This window comes from Scyliorhinus torazame, chromosome 4 (genome assembly GCF_047496885.1).
Source record: "Scyliorhinus torazame isolate Kashiwa2021f chromosome 4, sScyTor2.1, whole genome shotgun sequence".
NCBI lineage: Eukaryota > Metazoa > Chordata > Chondrichthyes > Carcharhiniformes > Scyliorhinidae > Scyliorhinus > Scyliorhinus torazame.
The window spans coordinates 247,523,833-247,546,621 of record NC_092710.1 but is presented as its reverse complement, the minus strand read 5'-3'; the positions used below and the strand labels follow the sequence as shown (position 1 = coordinate 247,546,621).

The 22,789-nt window shown below is 46.0% G+C and overlaps 1 protein-coding gene across 1 annotated transcript in view; it reads left to right on the top strand.

The window, feature by feature from the left end:
• Nucleotides 1-22,295: 22,295 nt before the first annotated feature.
• Nucleotides 22,296-22,789, top strand: part of fbxl4 (F-box and leucine-rich repeat protein 4) — a 134,235-nt gene continuing 133,741 nt past the window's right edge. The window contains exon 1 of the mRNA XM_072499586.1: nt 22,296-22,424. The gene's annotated coding sequence lies outside the window, so the exon portion shown is untranslated. The remainder of the gene's footprint in view (nt 22,425-22,789) is intronic.

Genomic DNA, 22,789 nt, shown 5'->3' with positions numbered 1-22,789 from the left:
ACACCTATCACCCCCTCCCTGCCACCGGCGCACCCCGCGACAGCCCCCTTCCCGGGAGGATCGGTCCTCCTCCCAGGTCCGACCAGAAGTGAAGCTGAAGCAGAAACCGTAAAGCTCCCGGAGGCGACAACACTGGAACAAGCACCACCACCACCAGGGCTGAGGCGATCGACAAGGACGACCAGACCGCCCGACCGACTTGTGGCATCGGTGTAACACTAGACTGTTGTGGACTTTAACGAGAATTTTTGTACCTTTTTCCCTCTTACGAATACTGTAAATAGTTCAAAACAAAAAAATACCCTGTACATACTGTGATGACATGCAAAAGTTTTTCCTCCCAGGACCAGCCTTGTAAACTTCTACCACCATGCGAAGCACCACCCCACCGGGTTCATTTTTAACAAGGGGTGAATGTGGTAGTATGCATTAGGGGTCATGTGGGACTGTGAAGCCGTGATGTAATTGGCTGACAGATCCCGGGTCCTGGTTGGCTGTTGACCTCTAGCTCCGCCCTGAAGGCGGAGTATAAGAACCAGGAGTTCTCCCCCGCAGGCCAGTCTGTTACTGAACTGCGGGGAACAAGTCACGCTTAATAAAGCCTCATCGACTTCACCTCTATTCGTCTCTCGGGAGTCTTTGTGCGCTACAGCCCATAACTGAAGTTGGACTCGCTTCCTGCACACGTGGTCACCAGAGACAACTGAAGCTACCATGATCTCCTCGTGGGCTTTATAGAATACGAGTTCCCACAGTGAAGCTAGGGCTTGTTAGTGGGTCCTTTAAATGTAGTTCCCAGACCCGGACCAGCAGTTCCCGATAGTCCTAGGCTGGGATGTTTGTTTTGTGTGCTGCAGTAGCGACTTTATTGCCAGTTTAAAATAAACCAGTTTAGACTTTCACTCCAGGCCTCCTGGAATTATTACATTGGCGATGAGGATCAAGCACGGGATTCCGAGCAGCCTTTTTGAAACTCCCCGACAACAATTCCGGTAATAAACAAAGCAAAAGGAAAAACCTGGAAATGTACTTGTTTGGGAACCTCGAGCCTTACAATGATGTGGAGGACTGCTCCCAATATGCTGGAAGCATGCGCAACACCGTTCCCATCCAGGATCAGGGCCATTGATATTTTTTATTTCCCTCCCTCAACTGTCTGGAATCTGCCAGCCTGTGCGGGATTTAATAGGGGCAAGGACAGACTTCCCTTCCAAGACATGAACCACCCCACCATTAATTCGCATCCAGGTTGGGTGGGTGGAATCCTGAAGGGAATCCTGTCCACAAAGTTTCATGCACCTCCCCTGCCCCCACTTCTGAACCTGCCCGGGGTGCTGGGGGTAGCGTAGTATTTAGGCCCTCGTATTTTGAACACCTTAATTAAATTTCCTCTCAACCTTCCTTTGCCGAGAGAGAACAGCCTCAGCATCTTTGATCTATCCTCAGAAATGAATTCCCGCATCCCTGGAACCATTTTTTGTAAATATTTTATGCACCCTCACATCCTTCCTAATGTCTTAAACCCAGACTGTATTCTTATTTGCCCACTACACTAACGAAAGCATGAAATCAATCAGTATCCATAAAATCCATTGAATCTCTACAGTGCAGAAGGAGGCCACTTGCCCCATTGTGTCTGCACTGATCACCCGCAAAAGAGCAGCCCACCCAGGTCCACTCCCCCACCACCACACCTAACCTGCATATCTTTGGACATCAAGGGGCAATTTTTCATAGCTAATCCACCTAACCTGCACATCTTTGGATTGTGGGAGGAAACCGAAGCATCCGGAGGAAACCCACGCAGACACTGGGAGAACGTGTAAACTCCACAGTCACCCTAGACCGGAATTTAACCCGATCCCTGGTGCTGTGAGGCAACAGTGCTAACTATGGTGCCACCATGCCACTATAATTAACAATTAACAAATGGTGACTCAGTAGAATTAGTTAATATAGTTCAAGATAGAAAAATGGAAACTTCATCCGATTTCAACTGCCTCTGGCCAGAGGATGGAGAACCTCTTTCTGTACATCATTATTGTCACTCACTTGCCATTTCATGTCTGCCTAAGCCAATGGTGCAACATGAGAAAAACCCTGAGCACCATAAGCTGAGCGATGATCAAAGATTCAGAATACAAGCAGTACCATTAATATCAGGCTGCCTTACACACTGTCTACCGCCATGAGCGTTTTTATTGGCTTTATCTCCTACCAACCTCATTGTACCTGTATTCCAAGCTCTATCTTACCAAAATGAAGATCTTACATCTGTATGGTACTTTTTACAACCTTACAATATCCTGAGGGAAGCCAATTAGCTTGGTTGTCCAGTTGGCTGGAGTGTATCCAGAATAACGCCAACAGTGCAGAATTCTGTTGTGGAGTGTTGTTATATATCAATATAGGTTTTAATTAAGTATTTGTGGTCTAAAGTAGGTTAACTATAAGTCTTTATTAACTACTAGATATATTTACAAACGTACAGTAAAGGGTACAAGCTCGGAGCTGTCTCCATCCTTAGATCTGCACACGGTTCTGTCCAAAACCACACTGACCCTGAGTGTGGGTCATGTGCTGTCTGAAATCACAGTGTGTACTCAGCCCCGTATTAACCCTACACATGCCAGACCCTTATACTACACCACCCCGCGAGTCTATATCCAATGTATTTTAAATGATAACTGTTTATCTTGTTCTTATGTTGTTACTACTATCCGCTGAATCTCCCAGTGTCTGCGTGGGTTTCACCCCCACAACCCAACGATGTGCAGGTTAGGTGGATTGGCCACACTAAATTGCCCCTTAATTGTAAAAAAAATAATTGGGTACTCTAAATTTAATAAACAAATATGGTTGTTACTGTCACGTTGTCATCACTACCATACACCTCCCCTTGAAGTCTTTGAATTCAAAGGCTCAAGCAGTCTGGGGGCTTCATAACCCTTCCATATCTCTTTCGCACTACTGTCAGAGGAGTAGTAGGCTCTGTCATTGCTGGTTCCTGTGTAGGTTAGAGGTTATTCTGGCTTCTGGACATGTTTTCACTTCCTGCTGTACCTGTGCGCTTACTTTCAGCGACTGATGCATGAGGACACCAAGGCCTCGCTGAGTATTCACCTCCCTCAATTTACACCTATTCAAGTAATAATCTACCTTCCTATATTTGCAACCGAAGCGGATAACCTCACATTTATCCACATTATACTGCATCTGCCATACATGTGCCCACTCACTCAGCCTGTTCAAATCCCGCTGAGGCATCTCTTCATCCTCCTCACAGCTCACCCTCCCACCCAACTTTGTATCATCAGCAAATTTGGAGACAATACATTTAGTTCCATTGTCTAAATCGTTGATATATAATGTGAACAGTCGGGGTCCTAGCACAGGTCCCTGTGGTACCCCACTAGTCACTGCCTGCCAATCAGAAAAAGACACATTTATTCCAACGTGTTGTCTGCTAACCAGTTTTCTATCCATCTCAACACACTACCCGTAATCCCATGCGCTTTAACTTTACATATTAATCTGCCATGTAAGACCTTTTTGAAAGCCTTCTGAAATTGAAATTAATAAATGATTCTTAGAAAAACACCCAAAGTCTTTGGCCCTTAGCTGCTCAATAACTACAGTCACTAGGTTTCATTGTGTAATTTCAAGCAGGAGTTAGATATAGTTCTTGGGGCTAAAGGGATCAAGGGATATGAGGAGAAGGAGGGATCAGGGTATTGATCTATATGATCATAATGAATAGCGGAGCAGACTCGAAGGGCCGAATAGCTTCCTCCTGCTTCTATTTTCTATGTTTCTAAATTTAGGCACAATTAATTTTATTAATAACAACTATGATTAAATATGCAGCAAATACAACAGATTAACTATCATCTAATTCCTAATTCCCCCCCCCCCCCCCCACCACTTAAACTCGTCCCACTCTCTACACACATACACAGAATAACAGACAAACACTAAGGGAAAAGAGGAGTATAATATGTCATGTGATGGTCCCTTTGAGAAAAGTGTGTTTTATCAAATGGCTGCAGTGATATCATTGTGTGGGTGGAGCGGGGCTGTGATTCTGTCTTTTACTTTCGTTTTGAGCTGGAAGCTGCTTTGTGGCTCTGAGTTTTTTGGTTTCGTTTTCAGTTGGGAGCTGCATTCAAACAAAGAAGGTGTATTTTTGGTCTCTCTCTCTGCATGCTAAAGAATGTCTGCAGACCACTTGATAACTTCAAAGTAATACCTGTTTTCTGTAAGGAACTCAAACCTACTGTTTTGTTTGAAAAGGGTATTTGGCTTATGGATGTTGTTAGGAAGGTTATTAAGGGTTACCTATAGAGTACTGTATCTTTGGGGGGGCATTTGTGTTGGTAGTTGTTAAGATGTTTACTCTGTGTTTATAAAATGTGAACTGGATTCATAGAATAAACATTGTTTTGTTTAAAATACTTAAGATCTCTGTTGTATAACACCTATAAAGTGGGCCCTTGTGCTCCCCATAACCAAAATTTATTAAAAGTTGTAGGTCAGGTGAACACCATGATATACTTTGGTGTTCTCTAAACCCTGGCCCATAACAAATATAATAAGTAAAGTAAATAGATAAGAGTCTTTCTTTCAGACAGTTGTTTCGAGCACACCTTCCTTCAAGGCTTTCAGTTCCAGTTTTCTGTTTCTATTCTGTGATGGTTTTCACTGTAGACTCATTCAGGTCTCTGCAGTTTCAGGAGCACAGCAGCTTTTCTGAAGAAAACATGAGGAAGAGAAAGGGAGAGTGACCAGGATTCCAACTATGTTTCTCCTGGCTACCTGAAAAATATCTCACTCAAGACAGGACCCAATCATCACCTGTAACCGGGAGGAATATAGCCTTTTGGCCAATTTGTTGGCCACCAGCCAACCAATCAATCTGAGTCCTCCCTATCTCTCTAATGCTGCAAAGTCTGAGTTCTGCTGTCCAAACCTAGCAGATTGTTCTCTTTTGTAAGTTTTGAATTTCTCATTTTTCCTGCTCGACTTAAAGATATATGTCCATTAAACATCCATGGATCAAAACAATAACAGCAAAAATAAAGGGGAAAAAGGGAATCAACAGGAAAGGTCCTTACACCGTGTGGGTAATCTCGCTGTCCTCAGAGGCTGAGGAAGAGCATTCCTGTGGGTTTACTGGTATGCACACCTCTACATTTCACTGCTGACAGTGGACAATTGCTATCAGGTTCTTTTGTGCTTTGTCATGCTGGCTGGGAGTTGCAACATATGTTTGGTGGTTGCAGTATTGACCTGCTGTACTGTCATTGGAACCAGGGGTTAAGACTTATAAGACTGCTGGTTGCTCTCTTTTATATCCTCCATTGGAGGCATCGCGGGTGTTGGACTGACCTGACCATTGAAGCTTTTTCAGCATCTGTAATGAGAACGAACAAACCTGCTCCACAAAGAGAAAAGACAGTTCAAAGTTGCAGTCCCAGTCAGGATACTCTTTTTTCAATTGAGTACTTGAGAATTTGCAGGTCTGTATGGTTAACGACAATGGTTGTCTTGACATCTGCTGTTTTGCGGAGATCCTGGCCATACAGACATCTCTGCTCAAGAGAGGGAAAGGCTCATGACATAAATCGGCTTGAAGGTTTGTTAGCTGCCATGCCTTAGTGGTTCCAGAATCATGCCTATGACTGAAGTCAGGTTCCTCTGGACCCGTAGAGTGGTGTGTATGTTGTTCAAAACCAGAGGTCATTCGGACATGTTTTTTTTAATCTGAGAGGACTGTTCCGCTGGCTCCGGTGTCTAATTAAAAAATTGTTGAATGGCCACTGATTGAAATGTCCGCTTTCCAAAATGTGAAACCAAGATCTTTGACCTCACCTAAGAAGCATGGCTGTGTGTCTTCCAGGTTTGCAGTCTCTAACTCATGGTTGACCTTTGGGCTTTCTGCACATTTCGGAGTTTTCTGCCTTGCACAGTTTGCCAAAGTGTCCAATCTTGTTGCACTGAAAGCATTGGGCAGAAAATGCAGGTCACCTGTGGAGGTGTTTTTCTCTACAGCATTGGTATGGTCACTCGGCTGGTTGGTTGAGGTATTGGTTAATAATGGCCAGTTAAGGGCCCCATTCCGCTGTCACTGGTATTTTATTCCTGAGGTGGGGATGTGTTGCTATATTTACTCGCTATAAATATGGCAGTCAATAAGGTTGCCCTTCTTTTGTCTAGATATTGATATTATATTGCTTTCAGAGTCGCCAGGTATCAAATGATACCACCACAAGGTTCAACCGGATATCGATCAAAGACCCAACGACCAGTTAGTTAGTTCAAGTTCAATAATACTTTATTTACACACAAGATTAACTTATACATGCAACATCAATACTACAAGCTAAATTACACCTAACACTATGACAACCTGTACTTAACTTCAGGCACCCCGCTTAGGTCAGAGGAACAGTGGCCTTTGTTTGAATCTGGACCTGCTGGGTCTGGTGGAGTAAATGCGGTTCAGCTGGGCTCATCCGCCTGGCAGCGAGCGTTGAACTTGGACTTGCTTCTGGTCGTGGTGCTGCAGTTGGAGTTGGATGTTGCCGGAGCGCCAGGTCCAAAAGAGATCGAACATATGACAGTGTCTCTCTTTATCCTTGTGGGGGTTTCACGGTCTTTTGGGTTGTCCTTAGGTTTGGACCCAATTAATTGGGCAGTTCTCGATCACTGCCTTCGATCTGAGCCAATAAAGGGGCGGGTGCCTTGATGGCTGGGCGTGTCCTAAGCGGTCATTGACCTTGCTGTTTATGCTTCCTTACTAAGGGGAGCGGTGGCACCGAAATGTCTGGAATCATATTGGATCCCCGAGTATCAGTCCTCTGTCTTACGGAAATGGGTCATTAAAATGCAAATCGCCTGGGGGTGTCGATGCTGTCTGGATTCTCTGCTCACAAATATACATTCAGGCTCTGTGCCTGCCTGAACCTTACATTGGCCATATTTCCCTTTAGGCTTTGCGAACGTCCATGTTTCTTGTTCTAAGTGGCCATCCCAGATGGCTACAGTCCGTCCTCTTGATCCTAAATGCGAAGCGTGATGGATCACACTACTGAATCTTCTTCTGTTCTTTGGTGTGCCGGGTACCCTTAATCAAGGACAGGTTCTATACTACTCTGTCCTATGGATTGGAACATTAACGTAGTTTTTAATACATCACACATCTATAAAAATTCTCAAGAGGGCTCTATAACATTCAATCATTCATTTAACTTCTTTACACAAAAGGGGAATCTCTAACTGTCCTTACCTAAACTACACTTATGCTGCTAACTAATAACCAAAAGAACTTATATTACAGAACAAAAGTTTAAACAATAGCAGCATCACATTTCTACTTAAACTTATCACATTTACAGAAAATGCAACTTGTATTGAAAACCGCGGAATTTATTAGCCAGAAAAAGGGTTCAAAAAGTGTGTAGGCTCTGTTGAAGTCTGAGAAAAGGGGCTCTGAGTGTGTATACTGGGGAGCGGGAGGCTCTCCTTCGCCATTTCCGAAGTCTAAGTGTCTGAACGACACTGCAAAGTATTGCTATAATCAATAGGTCTTCTACCGTGCAAGAAAGGGAATACCACTTTATGATGTTTTCGCACCATGTCGGGGTATCAGTGGCTGTTTCTATGTGTGGGTGTAGTGCCCGGTCTAGGGGTATCGTGTTGGGTGGTCATGTTTAGGGCCTGTGTGGTGAAGGATATAGGGTCTGATAACGTGCGCAACTGTAGTGATCCAACGATGATCATGATGCAGGTCATCAGGTCCGTCTTCATTTCGTCTTTGTCTTCCTCTGTCTCCTGGTATATTCGTATATTCCTGGGGGTGCAAGCATAATATCTGTGATTACCTTGTTGTTTAATATCTCGTTTGTCTGTCTGTTTCTCCTTAACATCAATTTCTCATTTAGAATCGTCACCATATGTGGCTCCCTCATTTTCTTTTTTAAACCAACCATTTTGGAGACAAGACATCCAAGAAAGAAATTCTGTCACAGTGCGAGCAATCTCACAGTCTGTGGCCAATGCGCTGAGTGGGCAGACAATTTCTCCGTCCAGTGTTGAGGTAGTTTTTCCTAGCAGCAAATTTGTTTCAATCAAGTGTTTGAACATGTAAATAGCAGTTGGGGGTTAGTGACCGAAGGGTCGCCGGAAAGCAAACAAAAACTGTGGCAAAGTGCATTATTTAAACCACACTTTAAAAGAACAGTAAAAGAGTTTCGAAAAGAACTTTCCGAATGGGGTGCGTATGAAGGACAAGATTGGGTGGAATCCCCGAGTAGGGCGGTGATCAGTGTTGTTGCTCCACTACCCGAGCTTAGCTGACCAAATACATAGGGGGTCCTCAGGCAGGGCGGGGTTCAATGCCGTTACTCCACTGCCTGGGTGACCTTACAAGAACGGAAAGAATTTGAATATCTGTGGACTTCCGACAAACTTGTTCCTTTAACTACCATGTGGCGTCAAAAGAGTTGTTATGACTGCATGACGAAATGTAGCATGAGACCCGGAAGAATAAACTGCATCAAGAAATTTGGTGAGATTGACACAAAAAGTCGTGCAAGAGACAAACATTCAACATTTTTTTTAAAAACTAAAGAAAGAAAGTGGGCAGGCTCCATCAGAAAATAGGACACCATAAATCTCAATTGGTTCCTTTTTCCTCATCATTCTATCTGGACACCTCATTGTTCTATTCCGAAAAGGGTCGCAAAGTGGTTAGCATGGTGGGAGTCAGACTCTGAGTCATCACCATCACCCGGTTGCCAAACTCGTGACTGGAGTTTCTGTGCCATGGCAGCCTGGGCCAATGTGGGATCCATTTTGTTGTTTCTTATCAGTCGATAAGAGTTATCGCGGTGCCATTGTTTCTTATCCTGTAGGGCGGTAGCGGCAAGGGGGGGATCGCAATCGTCGGGCGGTGGGTCAGGTTCTGGTAGTGGCAAATAAATGGTATCTGAGGGGCCAAACATATCTTGGTCGGTGTTACTGGGGCTGTAGAGACTGGGGCCTGGTCTGTTTTGCCATTGCTCGGGGATCTCAAGTAAGTCCGTTGTGCTGTCGCTATCGGCCGAATCAAGTCCGAGGTGGAAACTCGTCCCTGGGGGCGGAGTCAAAGTCATGTCTGTGGACGTGCTGTCCTGGCTGGGGTGGGTTGGAGTAGGTTGCCAGTGGGTGGGTCGTCGTTGTCTGCTATTGCCAGCGAAATGTGGTGTGAGTGGCTGCACTGAGTTCCATAAACCTTAAGTTGGTTTATATGAAACCATCCTGATATTCTGTTTTGAATCGTAATTTTATATACTGAGGGGCTTACTTTATCAGAAATCGAGTAGGGTCCTGCAAATTTGGGGGAGAGGAATGAACTTGGATTGTATAGGGAGACCATCACCTGCTGTCCGCCTGTATATTCTACCGGGTGTACTGTTTTACCAAAGCAGGCCTTACTCTGCTTTTTCCTAGCACCTAGTCGAACAGCTGCAGTGAGCTGTGCTGCTTTAATATTTTCCATTACTTATAGACCACTTTTTCATGGGCAAGGGCGGTAACCGTGGGGCTGGCCAAATCAAGTCCAAATAAATACTCGGTTCATGGGTCGTCCAGTCATGAGGTTGTGGGGGGTGTAGCCTGTTGAACTCGACACTGTGTTTCTAATGAACATCAGTGCAAATGGGAGAACTGTGTCCCATGTTGTGTTATGTTGTTGCACCATCTTCCTAAGTGTTGCCTTTAGAGTTTGGTTCATACATTCCACAATGCCGCTGGATTTTGGGTGATAGGCAATATGAAACTTTTGTTTAATGCCGAAAATTGTTAGAAATGCGAACCTTGATCCGATTCAATACTACGGGGGAGTCTCCATCTCCATCTTGTAAATATTTGTTGAGTTAGAATTTTTGCTGTCACTTTAGCCGTGTTTGTCCTGGAAGGAAATGCTTTCACCCATTTTGTGAAGATGTCGATCACGACCAACACATATTGAAATCCATTTATGCAGGGGGGGGAGTGGACCAATGTAATCTAATTGTAAGTTCGTCCATGGGCCATTAACAGGGCTGGTGTGTCTTAGGCGACCTTTCTTTGCGTATCTGTCTGGGTTGTTCTGGGTGCAAATTAAACAATTTTCAATGGAGTGGGTTACATCAGTTTTTAAATCGGGCCACTAGCCGAGAGGTCTGAGGTGGGCAAGGGTGGATTCTATCCCTTGGTGTCCGTGTCCGTCATAGAATTGACAAATAATCTGGTTCCTGTCCTGGGTGGGGACCACATAAATACCATTCTTTAATATGATTCTGTCGTGTACCGTTAAAGCGTCTTTGAACCTATCACAGGGAGCTGGGAAGTCTCCTTTTAAAATTTCCTTCAGCGTGTCATCTTCCTTTTGTGCCTGTGCCAAATCCTGAATGTTGGTCTGTGAGACCTGGACCGCGTGTACTGGGGCACTCTCGGGGGGTTGCCAAAAGTGACCATGTCGTGAGCCTGCTTTTGCTAGGACGTCTGCTTTTACGTTACCGGGTGGGGAGGAACGATGATGGCTTCTAACGTTTATGATTCCATATTTGCAATCTTTAGCTTCTTTGAGAATGTGTTTTAGTAATGGTGCTGAGTGTAGGGGTTTACCTTCGGCGGATATAAATCCTCTAGATTCCCACAGGGGCAGGAATTCCGTCAAGCTGTTGCAAACACATAAACTGTCCGAATATATGTCTGCTGGGGTCAGGAATGAATCTGGGTGCTGCACAATGTATGCAATGGCTGCTAACTCGGCTGCCTGCGTACCCAAATGTCCTGGCAACTTTAATGATATCTCCTCTAATGCGCGTCCCTGCGTGTCTTCTACATATATGCCACATCCTGTAATCCTTTTCCCATTATCAATGGTGGAGGAGCCATTTACATAAATTTTTAGAGAATTATCTGTGGGCTGGGTTCTCTGTGGTCTGATGCCTGCTTTTCTCGGTAACGATTTAGGAATAAAGGGTCCTGTGTTGTGCTTGGCTGCAATGACTTCACACTCATGTGGGGTTCCTGCATACTGTAAATTATCTGCCAAAAACGTGTGTCTTTGTCCTTTTCACTGTGATGTCGCGTCCTTGTAGGAGTAGGGTCCAGCGCGCTGCTCTAATTTGGCTAACTGTACCGCCCTTCAGCCTGCCGTCTAGCAGTAGCTGTGTTGGGGCTCAGTCGAAATGGTTATGGGGTTGAGTCCTGTTATGTACGCGAAGTACTGAACAGCCCAAAAAACTGCGAGCAAGTGCCTTTCACAGGCTGAAAATCCTTGCTCTACCGGACTAAAACTCGTGAGGCATAGGCTACGGGTCCTAAACGATCGTGCCTTTCCTGGAGAAGTACGGCCGAAAGGGTTCGGTTGGTGGTCGCTACCTCTATTGCGTATGGGGAGTGTGGGTCTGGTGCCTGCAAAGCGGGAGCTGCACATAGGGCGCGTTTTAGTGCAGCGATGGCATCCGTGTGCTGTGGAAGCCATTTCCATGGTGCCTGTTTCTTAAGGAGCTCGGAAAGTGGGGCTGCCTTTGTGGCGAAACGTCTCTATGGTTCCTGCAATAACCAACCAGTCCTAAAAATGACCGGAGTGCTGTAACATTATGGGGCAAGGGCAATTTAACAATTGAATCAATACGTTTTTGCTCTCTCGCGTTTACCATGCGTTATAACTGTTCCTAAATAAATTACCTGTTCTTGGAGAATTTGGGCTTTTTTGGGGTTGGTTTTACAGCCAATTTATTTTAGGAGACCTAATAGTTCGGAAAGAAGCGAAATGTGCTTTTCCTTGGTGCCAGTCTGTAGGAGCAAGTCGTCCATATACTGAATGAAGCATTCGGGTCGGGAAAATTTCGATAATCCATTCGCCTATTGTCTGTGTAAAATGGAGGGGGAGTTGTGGAAACCTTGTGGAAGGCATGTCTACGTGTATTGCTGTCCCTGGAAGGTGAACGCGAATTTATACTGGCAATTTTTATCCAATGGAATTGACCAAAAGCCGTTGCTAATGTCCAGAACTGTAAAATATTTTGACTGAAGTCCCTGCTTTAACATGGTCTCGGGACTCGTGGCAACGGTGGGGGCTGCTATTGGAGTTACTTTATTGAGTTCTCTATAGTTGATGGTCAGTCTCCATGAACCATCTGGCTTTCTTACGGGCCAAATCGAGGTATTGTTTGTTGAGGCTACGGGCCGAATTACACCTTGATCCAATAAACTTTGAATAACCTTAGCTAGTTCTCCCTCGGCTTGCTGTGGAAAACCGTATTGTTTCTGGGGCTTAGGATCGGGACCTGTAATGGTGACCATTCCTGGAATTTTACCACAATCGTGCTTGTGCTGGGCAAAAGATGTTTTGTGTCTCTTTAAGACCTCCCTAATTGTTTTGTCCATGGTAATGGTTTGTGGATCAAACCAGTAATCTCCCACTGAGCTAATCCTGTGTTTTCGTAGTCTCCTACTGTGAGCGTGGGGGGCTCGTGCTGCTCTCACCATTTTCCATACACACTTATTCACGGGGTCAAAAGAAAGGTTGTGTGAGCTCATGAAATCTATAAATCTATCCCCAAGATGTGCTCTGCTGTCTGGGGTAAATCTACTAAAACAACTGAGTGCTTGGTTCTAATGTTACCGATCTGAATATCCACAGCGGTCATAATGTGTCCCTGCTGGAGGTGTCCTGTAAATCCACTAAGAGTGATAGTGTCTGTACTGGGCCATATATCTCGCTGGCACATCGTGGAGGAGTTTAACGTGGTTCGGGACCCTCCTGTGTCCCAAAGGAACTCTACAGGGTGTCCCCGGACTGTGCCTGTGACTACCGGACTTATCCCAAAGTGTGTCGCAGACCCAAGTTGGGGAGTCTGAACACCGTCAATCGGTGCCATTTATGGCCAAATTATCTGAATGGGCACTAACGCTGTGGATAGGCCTGGCATTGTTCCTATGTGGGGCATTTGCGTGCTGATTCCGTTGCTGGTTTGGGGGGGTATTACATTCTCGGGCATAATGTTCCTTCTGTCCACAATTATAGCATCCCTGTGCTTTATGGTGCTGTGTCATTTCTACCTTCATTTACCTATGATGTGTCCTTACTGGATTCATGTTTGCTCCCACCTTCTCCTGCTCTGCCTTTTTGTTTAGGGATTATTCCCAAGCTCTAGAGAGTCTCTTCAGAACCAACACTTCATTGTGTGTGGGGTCTGAGGGGTCATAATTTGCACATGCTTTTTGTCCTGCATCTGTGGCGTGGGAGACTAAAATATGGGTCCATTTGGCCGTATTGTCTGCAGTTAAATGGGCGCGGGCTAAATCTCCAAATACTGCTGTGAAGTGTATCCAGAGGCGTCCAAGAAATGCTGTTGGATGCTCTCCTTTCTTCTGCCTACATCAGTTGAGTCCTTCCAAGGGATCTCCTCTATTATAGCCAATTGCATCGAGGATAGCTGTCTCCATATCCTGGAGGCTACCTCCTCCTTCATTTTGTGGGTCGGGAAGGGCTGAACTAACGGATGGGTCAAGGCTCATTACTATGAGTTTCACTTCCTCCTGTTCGTCCAGACCGTACATGACTGTCTGTTGTCTAACTCGCTCAAAGAAATGGTGTGGGTCTGATGTGGGTTGAAAGGTTTCTATTTTATCACGGGCATCCCTTAACTGGGTGATGGTTAGTGAGGTGGTGTACACAAAATCGGGTTGGTCTTCTGTCGGTACTCTGCGCTGCGTGGTGACTGGAATCATAGGGTTGTGTGCTGCCTGTGCAGTCGGTGGTGCGGGTGCTTTCCTTTTCGGGGCCTGGGGGGCTCTATTCTGAATCTCTGTTCCGTTTACGTATCAATGGGCAGTTTAATTAAGTTCCTGCCAATCGGGCCATCTTCCTGGTCTAAATTTAGTCCAAAGGTGTTTCTGAAACCATTTTGCACTGAGAGCAGTGACTGTAACCGTGAAATTTGCTGACTGCATTTGGCGTGGTCTACCGAACTCTGCCTTTGTTCCATTGTGGAACTTTGGAGTGCTCGTAGGGCTGCCTTTAAGTCCTCGCATTGCTTCTTTAATTGCTCTACTTGATGTTCCATTTCTTCCCTTACCAAAACTATGCGTTGCGTGTCTTCGTAGGCCTTATCATATTGTGTCTGAAAGCTGCTTAGGTGAGCTAGACAAGATTGGTGTACCCGTTTGACATCAGTCATTTCCTTGTCCTTCGCTGCTAGCTGCTCTCTGGAGTTGCTCATTTACTTTTTCGCATTCACTAACGTTTCCCTCACTACTCTTCTCTTTCTCTACAAGCTGTCTGCGGAGTGTCCTTGCAACCTCCACTGTGCATCGCAATTGTGCCAAACAGGACACGATTGCCATCGGCTTACGAACTCTACCTAACTCTTTTTATGATCTCGGTCAGGTTATCCCACCAGGTTTGGCCTATACTACCAGGACCTGTCTCTTCATTTGCACAAAACTCAGACCATAGGGCCATCCTTTCCCCTTTAGGTAGTTCCCAATTTCCTCTTCCCATATGGGACACTGCTCTGCACTATTGGTCGCTGCGACCTCGGGTTCCTGTGGGTACATAAGGCTTTCCATTGCCTTCATTGCCATTTCTACGATTATATCTTTTCCTACCGTAATCTCTGTATCTCTACCATGAATTTGGGACAGGGGGGAATAAAGCGGTGATGCAAACAGCGGGTATGGCTTCAGCTATTTTCGGTTCACACAACTCCCGAAGGTTTTACGCAACAAAATCTAACGGGTTTACCTTATATCCCTGTTAGTACGCATGCAAAATTACTACTTCCGAATCTTGGAGGTTTGATCGATACTGGTCTTACACTTGTGGTTTCCTTCACTTTTCCAATTGGGTTTCTAATTCAAACGTTTTGTGGGTTCTCTCGGAGTGACAAAATCACTTCTGGGTCGAATCCCACCAGAGTCGCCAATAAGGTTGCTGTATTTACTCGCTATAAATATGGCAGTCAATAAGGTTGCCCTTCTTTTGTCTAGATATTGATATTATATTGCTTTCAGAGTTGCCAGGTATCAAATGATACCACCACAAGGTTCAATCGGATATCGATCAAAGACCCAACGACCAGTTAGTTAGTTCAAGTTCAATAATACTTTATTTGCACACAAGATTAACTTATACATGCAACATAAACACTACGAGCTAAATTACACCTAACACTATGACAACCTGTACTTAACTTCAGGCACCCCGCTTAGGTCAGAGGAACAGTGGCCTTTGTTTGAATCTGGACCTGCTGGGTCTGGTGGAGTAAATGCGGTTCAGCTGGGCTCATCCGCCTGGCAGCGAGCGTTGAACTTGGACTTGCTTCTGGTCGTGGTGCTGCAGTTGGAGTTGGACGTTGCCGGAGCACCAGGTCCAAAAGAGATCGAACATATGACAGTGTCTCTCTTTATCCTCGGGGGGGTTTCGCGCTCTTTTGGGTGGTCCTTAGGTTTGGATCCAATTAATTGGGCCGTTCTCGATCATTGCCTTCGATCTGAGCCAATAAAGGGACGGGTGCCTTGATGGATGGGCATGTCCACAGCGGTCATTGACCTTGCTGTTCATGCTTCCTTATTAAGGGGAGTGGCGCCAAAATGTCTGGAATCGTATCGGATACCTGAGTGTCAGTCCTTTTGTATAACGGAGATGGGCCATTAAATGCTAATCGGTTGGGGGTTTCGATGCTGTCAGGAGTCTCTGCGCACAAATATACATTCAGGCTCTGTGCCTGCCTGAATCTTACATTGGCCATATTTCCCTTTGGCTTTGCGAACGTCCATGTTTCTTGTTGTAAGTGGCCATCCCAGATGGCTACAGATGCCCATGCCATGCCTGTTTCAACTGCAAGGACCGGTGTTGGGCAAATGGTGGGAAGAACCTCCTTTGCAGGTTCCGTGGCCCCACCTCTCCAGTCAATGCCCCCTTTAACCCTCTCTTTGGCCTCTTGAAGCCAGTTTTGGCCCCTTTCGTGCCCTCACTGATTCAGGTTTCAGGCCATGGCGAGACCCCCACCTTTGGACTTTATGTGACCTCTTTGGTTTGGTGGAATTACCTGTAGTCCCAGCAATATCCACCAGTCCTGATGGTGTTCCTGGGGCTACAGTGTGGTTAGTCATTTGAATGACCACCTGCTCTATTAAGTGGGATTTCTTCCCGAGAAAGGAATGGAAAAACATTACGCTCAAGTGTTAAATTGTTGTGAGACAGCCTTCGGTATCGTGGATGGCCTCCGCCCCCCCCCCCACCTCATCTCCCTCTCCTTCGACTTTTTAACTATTATCATCCCAAAGTTCTCTCTATCTCCAACACAACAACTGTTATACAGCGGATCAATAATCAATATTTCTGCCAACTCTTGTTTTCCTTCTGCAAGTTGTTTCCCATCTTTAGTTCCCTTCTTCTCCTCCCTTGGTTTCTTCCCATATGCATGTTCATGGGTGTCCTCCTAAGCCCTGCAAACTTCATGCCACAAAACCATGAGTAAAGATATTCAACTACCGATGACCCAACTTTCTTCAGTTAAATGGAATAACATTTCAGATGTCATATGCTCAAATATTACATGATTAAACCTGCAGGAATGCCTCCAATAACACCTTGTGTATGTATGTGATAAAATGTCCCAGGGTGCTTCATTGGAGCATTAGAAATTTATTCATTTATGGGATGTGGGCGTTGCTGGTTAGGCCAGCATTTATTGCCCATCCTTAATTGCCCATGAGAAGGTGGTGGTGAGCTGCCTTCTTGAACCACTGAAGTCCCTGAGGTGTAGGTACAGCCACATTGCTGTTAGAGAGGGAGCTCCAGTGTTTTGACCCAGCGACAGTGAAGGAACAGCAATACATTTCCAAGTCAGGGTGGTCAGTGACTTGGAGGGAACTTCCAAATGGCTTCTCATCCTTCCAGGGGCAGCATGGTAGCACAGTGGTTAGCACAGTTGCTCCACAACTCCAGGGTCCCAGGTTCGATTCCCGGCTTGGGTCACTGTCTGTGCGGAGTCTGCACATTCTCCCCGTGTCTGCGTGGGTTTCCTCCGGGTGCTCCGGTTTCCTCCCACAATCCAAAGATGTGCGGGTTAGGTGGACTGGCCATGCTAAATTGCCTTAGTGTCCAAAAAGGTTAAGTGGAGGTTACTGGGTTACAGGGATAGGCTAGAGACGTGGGCGTGAGTAGGGTGCTCTTTGTAAGAGCTGGTGCAGACTGGATAGGCCGAATGGCCTCTTTCTGCACTGTAAATTCTATGTATCTAGATGATAGCGGTTGTGGATTTGGAATGTGCTGCCTAAGGAACCTTGGCGAGTTCCTGCTATGCATCTTGTAGATGGTACACATGGCTGCCACAATTTGTCGGTGATGGAGGGGGTAGCAATCGAGAGGCTTCTTTGTCCTGGATGGTGTTGAACTTCTCAAGTGTTGTTGGAGCTGCACTCATCTAGGCAAGTGGAAAGTATTCCATTACACTCCTGACTCGTACCTTGTAGATGGTGGACAGGTTTTGGGCGGGTCAGGAGGTGAGTTACTCACCGTAGGATTCCTTGCCTTTGAATGCTCTGGTAGCCACAGTATTAATATGGCTAGTCCAGTTCAGTTTCTGATCAATGGTAACTCCCCAGATGTTGATTTTGGAGGATTCAGCGATGGTAATGCCATTGAATGTCAAGGAAATTGGAGGGTGGCAGCCTCTTAATAGACTGCCACCAGTAAAATTGCCACCATAGTCTCCATGTCTGCTTGCGCAGATTCGGGGGCTACCCAGGGTGTTGATTGTGCAGGATTCAGCAATGGTTACATCCTCTCTTGTAGCAGATGGTCATTGCCAGGCCTTGTGAGGCACGAATATCACATACCACTTGTCAGCACAAGCCTGGATATTGCTGCATTTGGATATGGTGCTGAACATCGTGTAGGCATCTGCGAAGGTCCCCACTTCTGACCTTATGATGGAAGAGATGTCATTGATGAAGCAACTGAAGATGGTTGGGCCTAGGACACTACCCTGAGTGCTCTCCTGCACTGTTCATTGAACCAGGGTTGATCACCTGGCATGGTGGAAATGATTGAATGGGGGATATGCTGGGCCATGGGGTTGCAGATTGTGATTGAGTACAATTCTGCTGCTGCTGATGGCCAACAGCACTTCATGGATGTCCAGTCTTGAGTTGCTTGATCTGTTCAAAGTCTATCCTGTTTAGCACGGTGGTAGAATCATAGAATTTACAGTGTCCCATTGAGTCTACACTGGACCCCGCCCAGGCCCACACCTCCACCCTATCCCCGTAACCGAGTAACCCCACATTACATTTTTGGACACTAAGGGCAATTAAGAGTGGCCAATCCACCTAACCTGCACATCTTTGGACTGTGGGAGGAAATCAGAGCACCCGAAGGAAACCCGTGCAGACATGTGGAGAACTTGCAGACTCCGTACAGTCAGTGACCCAAGCCGGGAATCAAACCTGGGACTCTGGAGCTGTGAAACAAAGTGCTAACCACTGTGCTACCATGGCGCCCATAGTAGTGCCACACAACATGATGGAGGATATCCTGAATGTGAAGATGGGGCTTTGTCTCCACAAGGACTGTGTGATGATCACTCCTACTGATCCAATCATGGACAGATGCATCTGTGGCAATCAAGTTGTCAGGATGAGTTCAAGTGTGTTTTTCCCTCTTGTTGGTTCCCTCACTACCTGTTGCAGTCCCAGTCTAGCAGCTTTACCTTTTAGTCTTCAGCCATCTCAACATGTGGTGGTTCTAGAGAGCTACTCTTGGGGATGGACAATGAAGTTCCCCACCCAGAGTATATTTTGCGCCCTTGCCACCCACAGTGCTTCCTCCAAGTGGTGTTCAATTTGGAGAACTGAATCATTAGCTGGGAGAGGCAGTGTGTGGTAATAAAGAGGAGTTTTTTTTGCCCATGTTTGACCTGGTGCTGTGAGACGTCATGGGGTCCACAGTCGATGTTGAGGACGTGCAGGGCAACTCCTCCTGATTGTATACCACTGTGCTGCCACATCTGCTGGGTCCATAAGACCATATGACACAGGAGCAGAATTATGACATTCGACCCATCGAATCTGCTCCATCATCCAATCATGGCTTCTATGTTTCTCACCCCCATTCTCCTGCATTCTCCCCATAACCCCTGGTCCTCTTATTAATGGTGGTAGTACAGTTGCTTCACAGCTCCAGGGTCCCAGATTCGATTCCCAGCTTGGGTCACTGGCTGTGCGGAGCCTGCATGTTCTCCACATGTCTGCATGAGTTTCCTCCAGGTGCTCCGGTTTCCTCCCACAAGTCCCGAAAGATATGCTGTTAGGCAATTTAAGTAATTTGGACATTCTGAATTCTTCCTCTGTGTAACCGAACAGGTGCCGGAATGTGGCGACTAGGGGCTTTTCACAGTAACTTCATTGCAGTGTTAATGTAAGCCTACTTGTGACAATAAAGATTATTATTGATCAAAAAACTATCTATCTCTGTCTTAAAGACACAAAGTGATTTGGCCTCCACAGTCCTCTGTGGCAAAAGGTTTCACAGATTCACTACCCTCTGGCTGAAGAAATTCCTCCTTATCTAAGTTTTAAAAGGTCGTCCCTTCAGTCTGAGGCTGTGGCCTCGGGTTCTACTTTTTCCTACTAGAGGATACATCCGCTCTGCGCCCAATCTATCTAGGCCTCTCAGTATCCTGTAAATTTCAATAGGATCCCTGCTCATCATTGCACTGTTGCTTCACAGCGCCAGGGTCCCAGGTTCGATTCCTGGCTTGGGTCACAGTTGGTGCGGAGTCTGCATGTTGTCCCTGTGTCTGTGTGGGTTTCCTCCGGGTACTCCAGTTTCCTCCCACAAGTCCCGAAAGACGTGCTGTTAGGTAATATGGACATTCTGAATTCTCCCTCAGTGTACCCGAACAGGCGCCGCAATCTGGCGACTAGGGGACTTTCACAGTAACTTAATTGCACTGTTAATGTAAGCCTACTTGTGACAATAAAGATTATTATTATTATAAACTCCAACAAGCACAGACCCAGAGTCCTCAACCGTTCCTCATATGACAAGCTCTTCATTCCAGGGATCATTCTTATGAACCTCCTCTGGACCTTTTCCAAGGCCAACACATCCTTCCTTCCGGGGCCCAAAACTGCTCACAATACTGACCAGAGCCTTACATAGCCTCAGAAGTACAAGCCTGCTCTTGTATTCTAGCCCTTTCAACATGAATGCTAACATTGTATTTGCCTTCCCAACTGCCTGAACCTGCACGAAAACTTTATGAGAATGTGTCCTGCCGGTGAGATAGGACATACCCAGGAATGGTGATAGGGATGACTGGAACATTGGCTGTAGGTATGATTCTGTGAATATGACTATGTCAGGCTGTTGCTTGACTAGTCTGTGAGACAGCTCTCCCAAATTTGGCACAAACCCCCAGGAGGGCTTTGCAGGGTTAGGTTTGCCATTGTCGTTTCCGATGCCTAAGTCAATGCTGGGTGATCCGTCCGGTTTCATTCCATTTTGTGTTTTCGTAGCGGTTGAATACAACTGAGTGGCTTGCTAGGCCATCTCAGAATGCATTTAAAAGTCAACCACATTGCTGTGGGGCTGGAGTCACATGTAGTCCAGACCAAGTAAAGATGTCATGTTTCATAGAACATAGAGCATACAGTGCAGAAGGTGGTCAATCGGCCCATCGAGTCTGCACCGACCCACTTAAGCCCTCACTTCCACCCTATCCCTGTAACCCAATAACCCCTCCTAACCTTTTTGGTCACAAAGGGCAATTTATCATGGCCATTCCACCTAACCTGTCTGTCTCTGGACTGTGGGAGGAAACCTACGCAGACACGGGGGAGAACATTCAGACTCCGCACAGACAGTGACCCAGTGGGGAATCGAACTTGGGACCCCGGCACTGTGAAGCCACAGTGCTATCTACTTGTGCTAACGTGCTGCCCCTAAAGGGACATTAGTGAACCAGGTGGACCTTTATGACAATCGACAATGGTTTCACGACCATCATTAGACTTTTAATCCCAGATATTTTATTGAGTTTAAATTCCACTATCTGCCGCGGTGTGATTTGAACCTGGGTCCCCAGATTATTACCCTGGGTCTCTGGATTACTAATCCAGCGACAATACCACTGCACCATCCTCTTACACTGAGCCTTGTAAGGAGACACTAAATCAGATGGTTAAAGAAGTAGGTTCTCAGGAGTGTCTTAAACAAGTGTCTTAATGGAAGAAAGTGAAGTTGAGAGGCGGAAAGGCTCCGGAGGGAATTCCAGTGCCCAAGAACTAGGCAGCAGAAGATGTGGCCACTGATCGTGTAGTGATTGAAATTGGAGATGCACAAGAGGCTAGAATTAGATGTGATGGAGTGAGGCCAAGGAGGGATTTGAAAATAAGGATGAGTCAGCAACCTTAGCTTGTGATAGCCTGAGCCCTGGTACTTTGTTCACTGTTAACAATTAATTTATCGTCATTCAGAATATAGATGACTGGGGATTGGAACTTTGATATTTTGCTTTCTTATTTCTGAGAAAATTTGAGACCACCTTTGCAAGAACTGATTCTGTGCCCTGTAACCAGGTAGTTTGGAAACCTGTAATTTGGTTTGGATACATGGTTGCTGGTATGGAGTTACACTTTGAAAGAAATGGGCTGGGAACTCTCACTATGCCATCTATCTCACACTATGCCAATCGCCTTCTTGGTCATCACATCCAGTGTCATCGGAGCTCAAGGACATGCAAAAGACGTTAGCTTAAAGACAAGTCTTGGCAAATCGACTTCCTTTTGACATGAATGTTGAAGGGCGACACGGAAGCACAATGGTTAGCACTGTTGCTTCACAGCACCAGGGCCCCAGGTTCGATACCCAGCTTAGGTCACTGTCTGTGCAGAGTCTGCATATTCTCCCTATGTCTGCGTGGGTTTCCTCCGGGTGCTCCGGTTTCCTCCCACAAGTCCCGAAAGACGTGCTGTTAGGTAATTTGGACATTCTGAATTCTCCCTCTGTGTACCCGAACAGGGGCCGGAATATGGCGACTAGAGGCATTTCACAGTAACTTTATTGCAGTGTTAATGTAAGCCTATTTGCGACAACAATAAAGATTATTACTATTAAAAGGAGTGGGGCGAACAGAATCACTAACTACTGGCTGCTGCCTTCACATTTTGAGAAGACTACAATTCCCATCAAGCATTGCGGTTGTTACTCGCAGCTCCCGGATGTAGATGACATGTTTACATTGCGGAGGGAGCAGAGAGGCAAAAAAAAAAGCAAGTCCTGTGACTGAATAAAACATGGGTAAAACTTGCTGAATAAACACATCATCTGTTCTGCACGCAGTTACACAGCGTCGGTAAATGCTGAGCGACAGGTACAAGTAATGTGCATTTATTGTGGGCGGGGAAATATATGTTGTGTCTGTAGCGCACCCCAAAGGCCCCCAAGCCTGGCTGCTTAATTGAGAGGGTGGCTGTGAGCTGAAGTCCCGGTGTTGAGTGAGCAGACAGACACGTCGATGTCTGTAGCTGGAGTTTGGAGCTCCGCCTTCCAGTTCGAGAATGTTTGGAACAATGGCCGAGTATCAGAGAGCAAGGCCGACGTTCCACAGACAGAATGCCCTCACTGTCTCCGCACTCCAAAGCGGTACTCCCCCGGTCCCCATGACTGGCCACCAGCTTCTTGTCACCATGATCAATACAAGAGGCTTTATTTTTAAAAAATGTGACCGCCACTGGC